The following is a 13,487-nucleotide window of genomic DNA, read 5'->3' as shown; positions in this document are numbered from 1 at the left end:
CTACTGCTACAACTAATTTTTTCTTATATTTTTAATTTTTATATTTATCTGTATGTATTTATTATATATTTCTAAACTTAGATTTCTACCTTTATATTATTTGTATTTATAATTTTTACAATCAAAACCCTTCATATTGACCAATAAAGAAAACCCACTTTATTTAAGTATTTTAAAAATATTTTCATGTTTATAATTTTCATATTTATATTTATAATTTGTTCAATATTAGATGAGAACACACCTGCTCCTGCACCGCAGTGGGGCTCCTTCTCCTGGGGACCTTGGGGTGCCCCAACGGCATCAGAGCCCCGAGTCTTCACCCCCTTCTCCTCTATTTAGAAACTACACTGGAACTTTTTTCTGGAAATAAAGACATTACCTAATCCTCTCCCCATGTCCTAGACAGATGGATATTCAGTTATTAGTTGGCTGGGCAGCAGTTTCTTAAATAGAATGATAAACAAGATGTGAACATTTCAGCTACAAGCAAATAGGCAAATCTGAACAAGGTACTGGTGGCCAACACCAACCACCGAAGTTATTTTGAAGCAATTTTTTAGACAATAAAATACTGATACCACAAAAATTAAGCAAAAAGCTAACTACTGGCTAAGAAAGAAGGAAAAATTAACTTTTGACAGCAACAACATTCCAACCACACAGGCTTTTTCCCGATGTCATACCTTATAACTACCTCTCTTGGGAATTCTCATCATGTATCCCAAAAGGAATAAATACCTTAGAGCGTCCTAAAGCAAAAAGTAGCACACATGAGCTCCTCACACTCCCAGGAGGCCTGCACAGCGTGCACTGAGTCTGCAACAAATTCTGCTCACTGAGGGTCTGCAAACAAAGGTTCAACTGATGGACTGAACTGATTTTAAAGGGAGGTTTTCTAAGCACAGAAGCACAACAAAGAACAAGCAGAAACAATTCTTAAATAAATCTGCAAGTTTTATTTAGCATATATGCGACTGATTTCCACGCTGTGGATTCTGACTTGGATTCGTCTGTAGGTTCAGGAAGATGACAATGCACACTCTGCCCTCCCTGAGCCCCCCACAGCAGCTGAGCGCTGCTCCGTGCGCTCAGATCATCAGGAGCTGGATTACACGTGCCCGCATGGACTGGAACTGCTCTGCTGCAGATTCAGGAGCTGATGGCAGAGAGGGGCTGGCCGAGGCGTCGTCCCAATTCCATTTCTGTGTGACGAGAAGCGGTTTGTTCCCAACAGCTGCGACAATCCCCAGCTCGCTTCCGTGGTGAGTACCGATGGCACGCAAATGGCAGCCCGAGGAAATCGTGTTCTGGGCTCTAAGTGGTCGGGACAGGGTCTGATGTTTTGTTTTGTAATTGTATGATGATCAGTACAACAGGGCTCTGATGGATGACACGGCAACACAGAATTAAAAACCCCTCGATAGGATTACATCGACTTCTAGGAAAAGACAAAAGCTTAGGACCCTTCTGAAATCTACTTTTAATCCAAAGCACGGGGCTTGTCAGCATGCTGCACCTTCCAGCTTTTCAAAGCAGCTTACCTCTGAAGACCAGGAAACATTGATTTCTACAGAAACAGTGGGCAACCCCCAGGCTAACCTCAGCACCACTGTTTAATAGGGGACCTGCCAGCGTGCCAGTCCAGCTTCAAGTGTGCTTTACTTCAGTCTAACATCCCCACAAAATTCTTCTCACATCTTCCAACCCTGAAATCTTATTTTCCCCTAAAGCTTCTCTCCATTAGCAATTTCCAAGTAACATGGTATTTTTACAACATTCAAAAATGTCATGCTGGACTGTGCTACAGAGTAATCTGCAAATACAAGCTTAGCAAAGTTTGAATTGCCTTGTCCAGAGAAAAAACCTACAAGTGAACACCTACACCTGCCTACAAAGAGCTAACAAGCCCCTGGCAGCTGCCAGCATCAAAGCACAGCGGATGTTTCTAATACAGGGTAAGGATAACAATATCACCTTCTGTTCTCTCCAGCTTCTTTTCCCTGCAGTCGTATTTTGCTTCTTATGATGTTTTTAGTCTCTGCATCTTCTTGGACAGCACCGAGCCCGACGACAAGGATACGAGAGTCTTTCCCTGCCGGACGGAGAGAACCAGGAAAACAGTTAAAATAAGAACAGGGCAGTTTGAAATTCATACTTGCAACGAGAAGCAGCGCCTAACCAACAGAACAAAGGTAAACAAAGCATGATACCTCCCTGGGGACAGAAGACTTATGAACTCTCCAGGATTTACAATTCCAGCGACCAACCCCTTCAGGACAGCAGCCAAGTGTCCCATGGGGTGGTGCTGCACCAAAGAACCATCTGAGAGGTTCCAAAGAGTGAAATGCACAATATTTTGCAAAGACAAAAAATCTTGCAAAATAACAAAAATGCAATAGATGTAAACTACAGGGCAAGAGTACAAGTGTTACCTTTGGGAGCTGGAACCGTCCAGGTGAGCACCTGATAACTGGATCCTCACCAGACTTTGAACCCTTCAGGACACAGAAGGGTTTTCCCCAGGAATTTCACAGACTGAGTTTGGATAGAAGCGCGCTCGCCGGATCCTCAGAAACGTCGCCCATTCTCCAGGTGTCTGGAGAGAACTGCAAATGGCTCTCACGTAGTTTGAGCTAGTTCTGTAAGGTCTCGGGGGAATTTCACCAGATGCAACCAAATTGGGCAACTCCCAGTGGGACAGAAGGAACCCAAAGCTTGGGTGAGCAGAGCCGCAGCAAATACTGAGGAAACAAACAAAACAGCATCAAAAATAATAAACCATCCTTCTTTTTTCTCTTGCTTTTGTTTTTTTCTTATTCATATCAGCACAGCAATTAAAGAGAAGGCGAAAAACTCACCATTACTGAACATTTCATCACCTGTAAGCTGAGCATCCTTAGCATAGAGGACTCCAAAGTTAAAATTCACCGATCCCTGGGAAATAAAACCAAATATCGTATGATAAACAGTCAAACAGCAGACATAAAAATTTGTTTCCTCTAAGGACTTTCAGGTACGTATGTATCTTTGCATTACACATTAGAACATACACTTCATACCATCACCTAATACATAATAATTTACCTTTAAATTTTGATAGTATAGCATGAATTTTTAACTTAAATTGGTGATCTATTATTATTCAGTTGGTGCCTAAAGTTATTTCTGCTGTCACGTTCAAAAAAACATCAATTTTTTTTAACTGTAATGAGCAATTGATTTCAAAGTCATCACAAGCCCACCAAAACACAAAGCTCTGTTCACTGGGCGGCTCTGTGAGCTAGAAGTAGTTAGGCTTCTACTTCCCTCTTGTTCTTCCAGAACCAATAAATCCTGTCAACAAAACCAGGATCTTTAGCCCACTGCTGTGAAAGATTCTACAAGGATGATGATTGGATTTGTGTTTAGAAGTTTTCATTTGAAATGGCCAGTTCAATGGATAAAGACAGTTTAGGTAGTATTACATTGCTATTATTATTATTTCTATTATTATTTTTACTATTACTACTGCTATTGTTATCATCTGCTACTGGAAGAAACAAACCAGTAGTACCTATACTTAATTACTTTTATTTCCAGAAAATAATAAAGAAAAAGAACCAAACCAAAAAAAGTCACTTCCTACCTTTTATATCAAGGGATGAAAAATTTCTCTTGGGCTCTTCTCCAATTTATCAAGACTCACAGCACTGAAAGGCAAACAAAACAGTGCTTTATAGAAGGGCAAGTGCACGTTTCAAGGCTGAGCCACCAACTGATTGCAGTGACAGCAGTTACAACACGAATCGTTCCCAGAGCCTCTGTTCAATGGAACGTTCAGTGGAACTGCCATTTCTTTCCCAAAACACCAACTTCCAACACTTCCTAAACGTATTTGGTATTTTACAACAACAGAAGTTAGTGAGACTCTGTGTGGAGGTCAGGTTTAAATTTATTTCCTTCTAAAGCACAGAGCTCTGTTCCATCACCCTTCACTTCGGCTCTACACTGAATCGTGGTGAGCATTTGAGAAGGGCTCAATAACCAATTCTATTTCTCTCTTTTTCTACTTCTCTCTATTCCTAAATAATTCCAGACAAGTCCAATGAAAAACGACAAGTTCAGCATCAAAGTCACACTTTTTCCCTTTGTCTGGTCAACAACAGGCTCTAAATCCACTTATTGCTGCCTTCAACGATTAGGACTTGCAAAACCATTTTTACATGTTTTACAGCTTTATCATAAAACCCACAGAACGCAAGCTCTGAATTACAGGAAAAGGTACACAGGCAAATATCTAAAGGGATCACTTATTAGTAAATACATACCTTGATAGAGATCGCACTGAGAACGTTTCTGTGGGACTCTAAGGGACGCATGTTTTCTGAGCACCCTGGAAACAAGAAAAGCTAGGATATATTACAGGACATCCCCACTTTTTCTACATATTCAAATAGGATTTTTAATAAAAACTATTCAGTTACAAAAGAAGGAAGAAAACCAAGCTAATTTTACTCAGCTGTATTTACTGCCGATTTAGAGAAAAATGCCGGGCCGCGTCGGCCGCTGCGTCACAGGCCGCGCCGGCAGCAGGGCCTGCCGGGAGTTGGAGTCTCGGCCCGCCAGCCACTCATGTGCCGCGATAGCCGCTGCGTCACACGCCGCGCCGGCAGCAGGGCCTGCCGGGAGTTGTAGTCTCGGGCTGACAGCCACGGCTCCGTGCCCCGCCACTGGGAGCTGCAGTCCCTCCCGGGCATCAAACGGCTCCTTCGCCCCAGGGCGGGGAAGGACCCGAGGCAGCACCGCTCCTCCCGGATGCCCTCTCTTTTGTCCCTCCAACTCTTTTTCTTTTTTTAACTCTGTTTTTCACTCTTTTCCTTTTCCCTTTCCTTTCCTTTCCTCTCCTCTCCTTTTTTCCATTTTTTTCCTTTTTTTTCTTTCCCTTTCCTTTTCTTGTATTTCTAATCTTGGTTTGCCTTTCTAGCTCTAGAATAAAAAAGCAGCAGTAGTAACTTTCAGGCTACCTGGGAGTAAAAAAACCCCAAAACTAAAAAGATTTAAAGAAAACTATTTATTCCCTGGGAGCCTGAAATTTTCTACTGCTGCACATGACACAGAGCTTTTTATTCCTTCGCATATATAGTTGATATTTGATACTCACTTTATACACCGCCCGCTGCCGTCTGCACCGTTGCTCTGCAGGCAGAGCGCTGCGGCGTCGTTCGGTTCTGTTTAATTAAACTCGGCTAAATTAGGCTTGGTTCGGCTTAGGTCTAAAATCGTTTCGGTTCGGCTTTTCGTCTAAATTCGGCTTTTCCGGCTCTTCGGCTGAACTCGGCCCGGTTGGGCTAAAGTCGGTCATATTCGGCTCTTTGTCTAAATGCGGCCAATGCCGGCTACACTCGGCTATCGGTTACACTCGGCTACACTCGGCTATCGGTTTCACTCGGCCACACTCGTCTCTTCGGCTCAACTCGGCTGTTTTCGGCCACACTGGGCTCTTCGGTTAAACTCGGCTGTTGTCGGCCACACTCGGCTCTTCGGTGAAACTCGGCTGTTTTCGCCCACACTCGGCTCTTCGGTGAAACTCGGCTGTTGTCGGCCCGGCTCGGCTCTTCGGCTCAAGTCGGCTGTTTTCGCCCACACTCGACTCTTCGGTGAAACTCGGCTGTTTTCGCCCACACTCGGCTCTTCGGCTCTTCGGAACAATTCGGCCCGACTCGGCTCCCTCAGGGCGGGAAGGCGGCCGTGACAGGACCCCGGCACAGCGAGGCGTTTACCCACATGCCTGTCACAAACCCGCCGAAATACGCCCGCCCGCGGCGCCGCTGAGACCACAGCATGTGTCGGGTACACATGAAACGCCACAGAAAATACCACCGGGGCTTTGCCGGCGTCGGTATTCCATGCAGGCAGTCCAGTGACACCCACCCCGGTCCTCCACTTCCCCGCCCTTTTCGCCGCCCTGTTGAGAAGGTCAATTAAAAGTCCGCGACACCCGCGACTCGCCACTCCCAAGGTGGCGGCCTCTCGGTGCAGGGCTGCAGCACCGCGCTCTGCCCACAAGGCGGCAGCACTGCCGCCCGCCCCAGCCGGGGGCGCAGCGCGCCTCGGGGCTGCGGGCAGCGAAGGCGGCAAAAAACAACAGGGGCGACCCCCGACAAACACTGCTCGGAAATAAATGCCCCAAAACAACCGGGAAGAGGGAAAAAAACCCGTCTGCCTCTAATCTAATAGGATAAAAGACAAAACAAAACAAAACAAAACACAAAAAGAAAAAACAGAAAACAAAAAACAAAACCAAACCAATTTCTTTTAAGAAATATTTAAATATTTTTTTAAATATTTTTTCATATTAATAGTCACATTTCTATTTACAATGTATATTGATATACACTGTCCATTTATACATTTCTTTTTATAAATACATTTCTATTCCATATTGCATATATCCCTACAACTTAAATTTATTTGTATATTTTTATAAATATTTTTACATAGTAAGTATATATTTCTGTTACAATTTTTACTTCTGTAACACTTGGATTATTTAAAATCAAACCTTTGCCTCCATCCACATTAAAGCCAAAAAGAACCCCTTTCTTCAAAACTGTACTTAAATATTTTTTAAAATTCTATTTTTCAGGTTCATATTCACATTTACATTTAAAATGTATACTTATGTATACTGTTATTTGAATTCTTCATTACATCTCTTCCTATTATTTGTATTTATTTATATTTTGTGTTTATATATATATTTATATCTTGATTGTATATCTCAATATTTAGAAATATATAACAGTAATATCTACATTCATATTATTTAAAAAAAACCCTGCCTCTAACACAATAAGAATAAAAAAACCCCCACCCTTTGTTTTAAACAATATTTAAATAGATTTTATCCTCATGTTCAATTTTTATATTCATATTTGCATTTATAATGTATATTAATGTATATTGCTTACTTATACATTTATCTTTACCAATGTCAATCTATAAGTAAGTTTATATTCTATATTACATCCGATGCGAGTAGGTATTTATATTTTTTATATATTTTTATTCATATTTTTTATATTGATTAAATATTTCTGCGTCAACATTTTTACTTCTGGAACACTTATAATATTCAAACTAAAAACCCTGCCTCTACTTAAATGAAAGCCAAAACATTCCCTTTCTCTTAAACTATATTTACATATTTTCATATTTATATTCCCATTTATAATTTATATTGCCACATAATGTTATTTATATTCTATACTACACCTCCTCATATTACTTACATATATTTATATTTAAATTTATAGTCATAGTTTAGCAATTTCTCTTTATATATTTATTATATATTTCTATCTTAAGATCCACATTTCTATATTACTTATATTATTTAAAATAAAACTCCTGCCTCTAACCAAATAAAAACCAAGGACACCCCTTTATTTGAACCAGATTTAAAATGCAGGAAGTAAATTTATTTTTCAAAATTATAATGATATTTATATAGATATTTTTATTTATTTTATTCATAGATATTATATATATTAGAGAGAATACCTTCTAATAGAATCATAAAGTTTCTGTATTGTATATATTTTTACTTATATTTATTTAAATTAAATATGTATTGATATTTGTATTTCTATATATATTTGCATATCTGAATTTATATTTCATTTCTATCATTTATTTAAAAACCCCAGCCTATAACCTAATAAAACCCCCCAATTTACTTTTACTCTATTTAAATATTTTTATATTTACAATCTATATTTATATATCTTTGTATATATATATATATATATATATATATAAAATAGACTATCATTTACCGATATATGTTCCAATTATATACCATGTATTATAGTTTTCTGTATGTATCTGTTATCTATATTTATGTTTACCACTCTAATTTTAGATTTATTTTTAAATTCATATTTATTGCTATTTTCATCTCTATATTAAACCATAGAAGTTCACTAACCCGACACACCGGAGCCACAACGATACCGTACCTTTGTCAGCGCTGGCACGCAGCACACGCCCGTCCCGTCGCAGCACATCAGAACAAAACCTATTTCTATCACTAACGGAACAAACATCCCACAACGTCATTGAACCCCAATAAAAACTCAAATAAACCTAACTGTAAATCAATTTTAAATCCCACTATAAAGTAGCCCAAAACCTCTGCACATGCTCATCATAAACTTCCTCCTAAACCAGTATCTCAAAAACCCCAAAAAAACTCAAATACACCTTGAAAATGACACAACTGCTAATAACAACAAACACCCATTAAAAATTAAATCAAACCAACTCACTAGACTCAAAACTGTACAACTGACCCTGAACATTACTAAAAAAAGTCCCCAAAGCTCTACCTTTATGCTAATGCACAAATAACAACCTATCATCTATACAAGTTATTTGAAAAAATTAAAAAAAATAATTAAAACCATGAAAATAAAAAATCTAAACTATTAAAATACTAAAAAATATCACTGCCTAAATTAAAAAACGTATTGCCTATAAAAATCCACCATATAAATGCCCCGTCCCAAAAACTAAAAAAAAAAACTATCGAACCAGAAAGAAATCAGAACTTGGGAACACCAAAACCAGAGCGTTCAAGAAGTCACACCACATCCCTTATCATACACCAACTACAAACAACAGAAAACAATACAATGAATTCTTAAAAACCACCTTAAGACCACTACATTGAAAAACATTTCAAAAATTAAAAACTGCATCTAACAAAAGCCATCTAATAAATTCACACCCAAAACTCCAGCAGCCCAGCTGGCCCTACCAAAGCTCTATGTTTATACATACAGTAAACAAAACCAAAATCCCGGTAATACCCATCAGAAATCTATGAAAGAATCCTATTGAAATTAATCCTGCCTCAAATACAAACCAACCCATCCAGAAAGTCAGCTTCACTCAAAAAACAATTTACACAGAGTTAATAATACCAAGAAATAAAACAACACACCATATACCACCAATGAATATAATAGTGAAGGAAAAAAAAAAAACGCTACATTTTTTTCTTTTTGTTTTTTAAGCTAACTTCTTTTATTAGCTAGAAGAAAAGATTTTGCCAGGACTGCAACAACAACAACAACTTCTTTTTCTTCTTCTCCTTCTGAAATGTCCCTTCTCACTCCCAAATTCCTTTCATCTCCTGAGTTTACATCCAAGCAAAAAGCAAAATTCGTGCACTCGTGCGTTCGCTGCTCCTGTCAGATTCTCTGTTTCCCTCCACATCTTCTTACACTTTCAGTCCTCACGCTGTCCCGCCGTGATGAGTCTGACAGAAGAATTGGCACAAGTTAACAGAGCATTTCCCTCCCTCCCTGCCTCTGCTTTCCTCAGCGCATTTCAATCCATCCCAGGCCTGCAACGATGCCCGCTCACCCCAAAGCTCACAGCAAGCACGCAGCAGCTCAGGCTCGCTCGGCTCCGGGGCTCGGTGCCTTGGATACCCGAGGAAACTTCTGATGAGCCTCCGTTCCAATAAACTGGAATGCAAACTCACCTCCATCTCAGAGCCTCAGTGACCTCGCCCAGCCCCTTCATGACTTGCAGGCACAAGGATGCAAAGCAGCTTTTTGTCTTTTCTCTTGAGTGCCAACGGGTCAAATATGTCGGCTTTGACATCACTGATTACCCTCTCTTTGAAGTCTCCCAAGGACACTTTTAAAGAAAAGACAGAAGACTGCTGGTACATCCAAGTGGGATCAGGAGGAAAGCAGCAAGGATCCGAGGCCAGCGGCGCGGCCGGGCAGTGCCACGTCCCTGCCACCCTGTGACAAGGCACACGGCTGCAGAGCCCCAGAGCCTGCAGGCCCTGCAGCTGCCACACGGATGGACCTGGTTCCCTCCCCGGGTGCCCAGGGAGAAACCTGAGGGCAGGCGTCCTCCCCGAGGGTGCACCCGGAGCCCCGGGCAGGGACGGAGTCGCCGGCTGCTCTCTGGGGACGAGACCCTCCCTGCAGGCGACGCTGCCTCGTCCTCTCCCTCCCCGTGGGACAGGGACCTCCAGGCTCTGCCACCAGCCTCCTTCCGTCAGCGTCCCGGTGCTGTGTCACAGCCACAGGGGTCAATTCGTGGTGAGTACCGATGGCACGCAAATGGCAGCCCGAGGAAATCGTCTTCTGGGCTCTAAGTGGTTGGGACAGGGTCTGATTTTCTGTTCTGTACTTGTATGATGATTACTACCCCTGATGGATGACGTGGCAACACAGAATTAAAAACCCCTCGATAGGATTACATCGACTTCTAGGAAAAGACAAAAGCTTAGGACCCTTCTGAAATCTACTTTTAATCCAAAGCACGGGGCTTGTCAGCATGCTGCACCTTCCAGCTTTTCAAAGCAGCTTACCTCTGAAGACCAGCAAACACTGATTTCTACAGAAACAGTGGGCAACCCCCAGGCTAATCTCAGCACTACTGTTTAATAGGGGACCTGCCAGCGTGCCAGTCCAGCTTCAAGTGTGCTTTACTTCAGTCTAACATCCCCACAAAATTCTTCTCACATCTTCCAACCCTGAAATCTTATTTTCCCCTAAAGCTTCTCTTCATTAGCAATTTCCAAGTAACATGGTATTTTTACAACATTCAAAAATGTCATGCTGGACTGTGCTACAGAGTAATCTGCAAATACAAGCTTAGCAAAGTTTGAATTGCCTTGTCCAGAGAAAAAACCTACAAGTGAACACCTACACCTGCCTACAAAGAGCTAACAAGCCCCTGGCAGCTGCCAGCATCAAAGCACAGCGGATGTTTCTAATACAGGGTAAGGATAACAATATCACCTTCTGTTCTCTCCAGCTTCTTTTCCCTGCAGTCATATTTTGCTTCTTATGATTTTTGTATTCTCTGGATCTTCTTGGACAGCACCGAGCCCGACGACAAGGAGACGAGAGTCTTTCCCTGCCGTGCGGAGAGAACCAGGAAAACAGTTAAAATAAGAACAGGGCAGTTTGAAATTCATACTTGCAACGAGAAGCAGCGCCTAACAAACAGAACAAAAGTAAACAAAGCATGGTACCTCCCTGGGGACAGAAGACTTATGAACTCTCCAGGATTTACAATTCTAGCGACCAACCCCTTCAGGACAGCAGCCAAGTGTCCCATGGGGTGGTGCTGCACCAAAGAACCATCTGAGAGGTTCCAAAGAGTGAAATGCACAATATTTTGCAAAGACAAAAAATCTTGCAAAATAACAAAAATACAATAGATGTAAACTACAGGGTAAGAGTACAAGTATTCACTTTAAGAGCTGGAACCATCCAGGTGAGCACCTGATAACTGGATCCTCACCAGAGTTTGAGCCCTTCGGGACACAGAAGGGTTTTCCCCAGGAATTTCACAGACTGAGTTTTGACAGAAGCGCGCTCGCCGGATCCTCAGAAACGTCGCCCATTCTCCAGGTGTCTGGAGAGAACTGCAAATGGCTCTCACGCAGTTTGAGCTAGTTCTGTAAGGTCTCAGGGGGAATTTCACCAGATGCAACCAAATTGGGCAACTCCCAGTGGGACAGAAGGAACCCAAAGCTTGGGTAAGCAGAGCTGCAGCAAATACTGAGGAAACAAACATAACAGCATAAAAAATATTAAACCATCCTTCTTTTTTCTCTTGCTTTTGTTTTTTTCTTATTCAGATCAGCACAGCAATTAAAGAGAAGGTGAAAAACTCACCATTACTGAACATTTCATCACCTGTAAGCTGAGCATCCTTAGCATAGAGGACTCCAAAGTTAAAATTCACCGATCCCTGGGAAATAAAACCAAATATCGTATGATAAACAGTCAAACAGCAGACATAAAAATTTGTTTCCTCTAAGGACTTTCAGGTACGTATGTATCTTTGCATTACACATTAGAACATACACTTCATACCATCACCTAATACATAATAATTTACCTTTAAATTTTGATAGTATAGCATGAATTTTTAACTTAAATTGGTGATCTATTATTATTCAGTTGGTGCCTAAAGTTATTTCTGCTGTCACGTTCAAAAACACATGAATTTTTTTTACTGTAATGAGCAATTGATTTCAAAGTCATCACAAGCCCACCAAAACACAAAGCTCTGTTCACTGGGCGGCTCTGTGAGCTAGAAGTAGTTAGGCTTCTACTTCCCTCTTGTTCTTCCAGAACCAATAAATCCTGTCAACAAAACCAGGATCTTTAGCCCACTGCTGTGAAAGATTCTACAAGGATGATGGTTTGATTTGTGTTTAGAAGTTTTGATTTGAAATGGCCAGGTCAATGGATAAAGACAGTTTAAGTAGTATTACATTACTATTATTATTATGTCTATTATTATTTTTACTATTACTACTACTATTATTATCACCTGCTACTGGAAGAAACAAACCAGTAGTACCTATACTTAATTACTTTTATTTCCAGAAAATAATAAAGAAAAAGAACCAAACCAAAAAAAGTCACTTCCTACCTTTTATATCAAGGGATGAAAAATTTCTCTTGGGCTCTTCTCCAATTTATCAAGACTCACAGCACTGAAAGGCAAACAAAACAGTGCTTTATAGAAGGGCAAGTGCACATTTCAAGGCTGAGCCACCAACTGATTGCAGTGACAGCAGTTACAACACGAATCGTTCCCAGAGCCTCTGTTCAATGGAATGTTCTGTGGAACTGCCATTTCTTTCCCAAAATACTAACTTCCAACACTTCCTAAACGTATTTTGTGTTTTAAAACAACAGTAGTTAGTGAGACTCTGTGTGGAGGTCAGGTTTAAATTTATTTCCTTCTAAAGCACAGAGCTCTGTTCCATCACCCTTCCCTTCGGCTCTACACTGAATCGTGGTGAGCATTTGAGGAGTGCTCAATAACCAATTCTATTTCTCTCTTTTTCTAGCTCTCTCTATTCCTAAATCATTCCAGGCAAGTCAAATGAAAAATGAAAAAAACAAGTTCAGCATCAAAGTCACTTTTTCCCTTTGTCTGGTCAAGAACAGGCTCTAAATCCACTTATTGCTGCTTTCAACGATTAAGACTAGCAAAACCATTCTTACATGTTTTACAGGTTTATCATAAAACCCACAGAACGCAAGCTCTGAATTACAGGAAAAGGTACACAGGCAAATATCTAAACGAATCACTTATTTATAAATACATACCTTGATAGAGATCGCACTGAGAACGTTTCTGTGGGACTCTAAGGGAGACACATTTTCTGAATACCCTGTAAACAAGAAAAGCTATGATATATTACAGGACATCCCCACTTTTTCTACATATTCAAATAGGATTTTTAATAAAAACAATTCAGTTAAAAAGAAGGAAGAAGACTGAGGTAATTTTACTCAGCTATATTTACTGCCGATTTAGAGAAAAAAAAAAAGTCATGGGTGCTGCAAAGAAAAAAACAGTGAACCATAAATGCCTACAGTAGAATTTTAAAACAAGTGCTTGGATAAAAGAATCTCATGGAACGTGAAGTAGAAAAAAAGTGA

The 13,487-nt window shown here is 40.5% G+C and overlaps 2 long non-coding RNA genes across 4 annotated transcripts; both read right to left on the bottom strand.

Moving 5' to 3' along the window:
• Positions 1–237: 237 nt before the first annotated feature.
• Positions 238–5,846, bottom strand: LOC131557057 (uncharacterized). The gene is made up of 7 exons (XR_009274678.1): positions 5,144–5,846; positions 4,311–4,375; positions 3,629–3,692; positions 2,862–2,937; positions 2,436–2,744; positions 1,978–2,095; positions 238–1,383 (listed from the first exon to the last, which is right to left on the bottom strand). It is a non-coding gene; the product is annotated as an uncharacterized LOC131557057 (long non-coding RNA).
• A 3,240-nt stretch (positions 5,847–9,086) lies between these two features.
• Positions 9,087–13,210, bottom strand: LOC131557095 (uncharacterized). 3 transcript variants are annotated; one of them, XR_009274682.1, is made up of 7 exons: positions 13,152–13,210; positions 12,466–12,529; positions 11,700–11,775; positions 11,323–11,582; positions 10,815–10,932; positions 9,536–10,220; positions 9,137–9,307 (listed from the first exon to the last, which is right to left on the bottom strand). It is a non-coding gene; the product is annotated as an uncharacterized LOC131557095 (long non-coding RNA). The 3 variants fall into 3 exon arrangements; XR_009274680.1 differs by lacking the exon at positions 9,536–10,220 and having other exon boundaries at positions 9,087–9,307; XR_009274681.1 differs by having other exon boundaries at positions 9,105–10,220.
• Positions 13,211–13,487: the final 277 nt, after the last annotated feature.

Source organism: Ammospiza caudacuta, chromosome 4 (genome assembly GCF_027887145.1).
Source record: "Ammospiza caudacuta isolate bAmmCau1 chromosome 4, bAmmCau1.pri, whole genome shotgun sequence".
Taxonomy (NCBI): Eukaryota; Metazoa; Chordata; class Aves; order Passeriformes; family Passerellidae; genus Ammospiza; species Ammospiza caudacuta.
The sequence above is the reverse complement of the archived record's forward strand: the minus strand, read 5'-3'. Positions and strand labels throughout refer to the sequence as shown.